Raw genomic sequence first — 6458 nt, 5'->3', positions numbered from 1 at the left:
ACAGGTCCTTCATCAACACGTGTATTGACATGATGAATAAAAAAAACAAGCATTTGAGTAAAGCGAAAGCTTATAAGAAAAAGCAAAAGCTCGAGTAGCATAAGGTAGCAAAAGCCTCGGCAAAAAGTAATTGCTCAAAATCGTATGAATAAAGATGATCACCGTTTGCTACCTTTTTAGATGTTCCTGATGGGCCCAACTAAACGTTGAAGGTCATTTGAGTTTTCTGGTTAGTTTGGTTTGATCGTCATTCGTTTCAGGCAGATTGAGTTTAATTTGAATACAATATGGAACGATTCAATTATAAATATTCATGAAATAAATGCCCATTGGGTACCCCTAACTCCGAATTATATCGTGTTTTCAAAAATTCATAAGTGTTAATTTTTCCCCTCATTATAGTACATCACGTGAGGTTCACTGGAGTTTCAACACCTCATGAGATGCCGTAAAATTTTTTAAGCTATTCCTTCGATGCATGGGCATTCGCTTGAACCTAAGCATCAGCTGTAAGCATTTGCTGCGAGCAAAAGCAGTTGCTTTATTTTATTCATGGGAAGTGAAGCAAATGCTGTAAAATCCGAGCAAAAGCATTTGCTTAACTTTTTATTCATCAGTCAAGTGTGTGTATATACTATATATATATATATATATATATATATATATATATATATATATATATATATATATATATATATATATATATACATACATACAATATATATGATCTACCAGACCTTGGTTTACCACTAACAGAACCTATTTCCTTAAATTTCTCCACACACCAGGTTATTCAATTCCTGTGTGGTGCATCTTTATTGTACTGGGTTGTAAACCTTCTTTGGACAGCGATAATTTACTTTCTTTTCGAGTGAAGCCATGGTCAACAGCAGTTCAGACCAAGAAGTCATTTTTAAGTAAAGTGATCGTTTGCTTATGAATATTACATCACTAACATGAGTGCCTTATTTTCATCATTGTCTACCTCCCTTTCCTCTGTTTAATGTTGTGACATCTAGATTATCTGCATCAGTATGCATTGAATTTATTGAGAAGTTCGCTATGATGAGAAATATGCTATAGCTGCAGCAGAGGTCAGTCATTTTCTTGATTGATCTCCAAAGACAAATTTCTCTTCAGATGCTGCAACGTTTCTGTGCAATCTGTGCGGTAAACTGAGTATGCTTACACCTGGGAATCTTCGAATATTAGTGTCGTCATAGGTATTCTAAGAACTATCATTTGCTGAAGTTTACTCATTTCCTCTGTTATTTTGAATTTTCATAGTTCATGCGCAAATAATGAATGTAGTTGAACCGTTCCTTCTACTCAGAAATACATCTGATTAGCAACTTTATTTCCGTAAATCAATCTCGAATATGAATAGTATCTGGCTGCTGAATGCATCTTTATTCTTACTCCTTTATCTTTATCGTTTATTTAAATCCTAGATTGAAAAATGTTGTTTTAGACCCATAACAAGGGCCAGTTAGGCACACAAATGTGTTTAGGGACACGATTTGGTATCGGTATTATAGGGAATATCAGGTCCTGGGAGCCCATTGACACTGTTCTGTGGGTTACCAGCACATTCAACAGAACATTCATGATCGATAACCAATTGCGGGTAGTGCATAAAACGCTTGAAAATTATTGAGAAAATTGATTAGCTCCTTTTTCTAACCAAAGGATAATCATAACTGCGTCGGGGTAAATCATGAGTCAGTCCATCCATGATGATTTTCTATTCATTTATATTTAAAGTATCACCAAAACTAGAGCGTAATGGAGCATGAGATAAAGCAGTACTGATGCTCAATTGGCAATAAAAGACTGCCGACGAATCATCATCGTGAAATACAGTACTGCCTTGAAAGTACACCAAGCGAGATGGCCACATATATCAGTACGTGTTGACCGACTCCCCATTAAATGAGGCGATACGGTGTAAAATGAGAGGAGAGAATGGGTTCTCGTCCAGCCGTGTCGTGAAAGCAGTATTGCTTTCTGGGTGTGTGATCGCTCACAGAATGAACGCACCTCAACTGGCCCTGTTTCCGGCCTATACAGTTTTACTTCTCTTTCTTCCTGAAGAAAAATGAGTGGTGTACGAGAGCATAATAATAAGCCAAATATTCATGTATTCTCTATAAGAAATCAAAGTGCAACTGGTAACCTTGTCGCAGATAAAAGAAAATCTGAATTCACGTGGAAAAACATAAAATGTAATTAATGAAACTAATGTGGACTATTGATGCTGTGGCTCATTGTTAGCTCTCTCTCTCTCTCTCTCTCTCTCTCTCTCTCTCTCTCTCTCTCTCTCTCTCTCTCTCTCTCTGGATTCCTCAGTAATCCAAAAAAGTTAGGTAATACTCTGAGGGTGACAGTGGGAAAAGATTTTCCAGGTTTTATTTAACGTAACAGTAACGGAACTGCATTTGTTCCCCGATGCAGGAACTGAATTAATCTCCTGAGCTAATTGGAAAAATCAAAAGAATCGTTATAGAGATTCTCATTTTGATTTTAATTTCCGCCTTCTTTTCTGAAAGCTGAATTAGATGCAACATAAAGCTGAGCTTCAAATTTAATGTAAGAACGAATGAAATAAATGACTTCAAAACACCGTAGCTTATCAAGAAATGATACCCTGGGGACTGTGGACATAAAAGAAAGATTTAAAATTTAAACTTGTTTTTTTTCCCCTATGGGACGCGATGGACGCATTAAGTGATTTTTACATCTGGAGGAGGGATACTTTGTTCCTGCTTTCTTGGTAATTAGGGAGATATAATGATTCCTTTTGACAAATCTTAAAAGTCTAATCAAATGAAGCGCACATTTCAGTTAACATCCGGAGAATGGGGAGTTTGCAAGATAAGCGGTTCACGTTGAATTCATTTTATCCTGTACGGTAAATGGGAACTTCGCTGTTCTAATCCTCGTTGGCAGTGATTTGTGAAATGAGACCAGATCGGTGATATTGAAGCAAAACGCAGAAAAAAAAACTTCTCGCTGACGTACAACTTGAGTACTGGAACTATTGTTGCTCTGTAATAAATTTTTATTATGATTATGGCGTTGTTTATTTGGCCCCTGTGAGAAATCAGCTTTTTGGTTCCCACAGGTATAGTTAGCGCATTTTTTTTATTTTCTTGGATGGCCTTCTCGTCAGACATAATTAGATCGGTACCACCTATACTGTTTTTTTCCATCTGTCCATCCGCCTGTGGTGTTTGCGCATGGTAACACCTCGTCCCGGGCTTTAAATAATATCCTATTTCGAATACTAACGGTGTAATTCACATACAGTAAATTATTAAAACACTTTTCAGTTGCAATGTACACCCAGATATCCTTATATTTACCTAAAACTTACACATAGCATAACTATTTAAAGCCCGGGAGGCAGTGTTATGCGCGACCACCACAGGCGGATGGACAGATGGAAAAAAACAGAGTATAGTAAGAGGTGGTTCCAATGGAGGATGATTTAAAAGAAAATTTGGTGCCGTATTCTATATAATGAGTATAAATTACTCCTCTCCGCACAGAGGAAAGACGTACAATGATAAAAGTCCAAAGAAAACTCAGTCACATGAGTCGATAAAATGGAAAGTTTGTCCGGTTTTGTTATTTAAGATATAAAGCAGAAAGCTTTCGACGACCTGCATGGTCCTCCTCGTGCAGGTCATCGAAAGCTTTCTGCTTTATATTTTAAATTTTAAAAAATCTGCTTTATATTTTAAATAACGAAATCAAACATACATACTATAGTGTATTTACTTTTCCAATAATAAGAGTGATATACTATGTTAAGCAGAACTATCCATAAGGAAACATATGAAGACACAAATTATACATATTCCAGGTCAAGTCTGAAAAATGGAAAGTAAATCCACGTTATTAAACGAGATTATAATCTCTGGTATTCTATTTTGGGCTAGAGGTTAAACTCGCGTACAGAAGTAGGACTTAACAGGACTCTTTCAAGATTTTTTCCATATCGGTGGGACTGATAACCATTTCTACTAATATAGTATTGCCAAAAAATTACTTTTTCATGAAATCTAACCCAATTGCAGGATAGATTATAAGACCTAAATAAGAAGGTTTTACATGTTTTAGGATTAAAAACCAATGGACAAAAGATGAAAAACTTGTACCCAAACCAGTAAGCGTCTTTTTTTTATATATATATATAAAATAGCCGCCAACATTGATTATTACTCCTAGAAAATGTTGTCTAAAATGGCAGTTCGTTATTAGATTCCAATTACATTGTAGAGAGAGAGAGAGAGAGAGAGAGAGAGAGAAAATTAATGTGGTTTCATTCAATCTGGAAGTAATTTTCACAAGGTAAAACGCAAATCATTTTTTAACCAGTCTGTTATGCCAGAACGGCCGGGATTAAGCAGTTAATCACGCAGCTATGCTTACACGAAGCGACCCCTTTTTCTATTTGTGTGAAGTTTAAAAGGTGATATTTGTTTATTAAAACACGTTCATCTACGCCGGCATAAGGACATTGCTTGATTCTAAGAACTCGTTAATGGGAGTAATATGTTTTGTGAGGTAACGCTCCAATAATTATGTTGCGCTCTTTACTTCGGGAGGGAGTGTGAAGTCTCTCTTAAGGATCCTAAAGCTTAAACTTTTTTTCTTCCTCGTGCTCAGAAAATGAAAATTAACTGACGCTACAAGAACTTCCTGGGGGCATAAGCGCCCCCCACTCCTTCCTCTAATATACATCCTACTGTGAAACTCTTCCCCCCCCCTCCCCCCAATCCTTTGGGATCTCCTCTTATCAACTTCATCGCCCCTCCCCCTTTCCTATCATAAATCCGAGCTTGGGCCCTCCCACCATAAAACAGGGAAGTAATTTTCCCCAGTCCCTTCCTTCATCGCCCCCCACAACCGGCCCACCCCTCTTTCTCTTGTATTCCAGACTTCTCATCCATCACATGTCCTCTCGCTACTGCAATGGTTGTTGTAGTTTGCAGTTGATCAATCTTCTTTAATTCATTTCGTTTTGTTGAAAACTACATATGGCTACCCTTTCAGGTTGCTTTTCTTGTTTTCTTGTTTTCTTCACGAAAGCAGCCTAATGTTATTCGAAAAGTTAAAGATTATTGATGGTGTTGCGGTAAAACTATCGAACTATACTCTGTTTTTTTTCCATCTATCCACCCGCCTGTGGTGTTTGCGTATGGTAACACTGCGTCCCGGGCTTTAGATAGTTACGCTATGTGTAAGTTTTAGGTAAATAAATTGATATCTAAGTGTACATTTGCAACTGAAAAGTGTTTTAATAATTTTCTGTATGTGAATTACACCGTTAATATTCGAAATAGGATATTGTTATTATAGTTGAATGTAAGCTGAATGTAACTATCTAAAGCCCGGGACGCAGTGTTACCATACGCAAACACCACAGGCGGGTGGACAGATGGAAAAAAACCGAGTATAGGAACATCGACTTCTTTATCAGCTATCGGCGTATTGCATTCATATAGAGAAATGCAACTGATGCATTTACTGTGTAATTATTGTTGATTTTTGCAACGTATGTTTTCTTTCAACTTTCAGAAGGCATTAGACATCAAAAAAGAATCCCCAGTCGAAGAGTAGGGCTTGAGGTTTTCTGATACGAAAACGAAAATGCATTTAGAGAGGCGGTACATAAATTTTCCTTTGCCCAAAATGGCTCGCTGTAAAGGATTGCTAAACAAGCTGGCTTGACGTTACTTTGTGACATTCTGTGTGGTTTTTTTTTTTTATAGGGTATCCTTTTCCTTCCTTCAAAATACCTCATCAGTAAATTCACAAATTCCGTAAATCCGACAATCTTAAAAGAATAATCAAATCCATGTACAGTATTTCAATGTAAAATCTCTTGACAAAAACCCTTATGCAGATTATTGGGCTAAAAAAAGTACCATCCATTGACTCACAGTTATCCGACAGCAGGTCCGCTTCTAATTTCTACTGAGGTAAATTGAATGCCACAATTAACCCATGGGGTATTCCGTATAAGTCTTTATGCTGATAATTCACTTAATAGCGTGTGACATGATATTCAGCAAAGGCCACAGGAAAAATGAGAGAAAAAAGGACGTATTTTATACCACAGTTTGCAGGCTTTAATAATCCATTTGCTTTAAAATGGGAAATCACACAACTTGAATAAGTAGCTGAACATTACTGTCTATAGTAGATTCACATCAGCCGTGCATTTGATGTCTAGGGTAGTCCCGTTACGACGCTCCTGATTGGCTGTTGATAAGCCAATCACAGGGCAGGAAACTCTCAGTCTCTCTCGGGAGTTCACATAGGCAGGACGTATGTTCCACCTCTCCTGTGGGATACTTTTGAAAGACATAACCCTCAGGAGAGGTGGAACATAGATTCTACCCATGTGAACTCTCGAGAGAGACTGAGAGTTTCTAGCAATGGCAGGG

The sequence above is a fragment of the Macrobrachium nipponense genome, chromosome 7 (genome assembly GCF_015104395.2).
Source record: "Macrobrachium nipponense isolate FS-2020 chromosome 7, ASM1510439v2, whole genome shotgun sequence".
Classification (NCBI taxonomy): Eukaryota; Metazoa; Arthropoda; class Malacostraca; order Decapoda; family Palaemonidae; genus Macrobrachium; species Macrobrachium nipponense.
Note: the sequence above shows the minus strand (reverse complement) of the source record.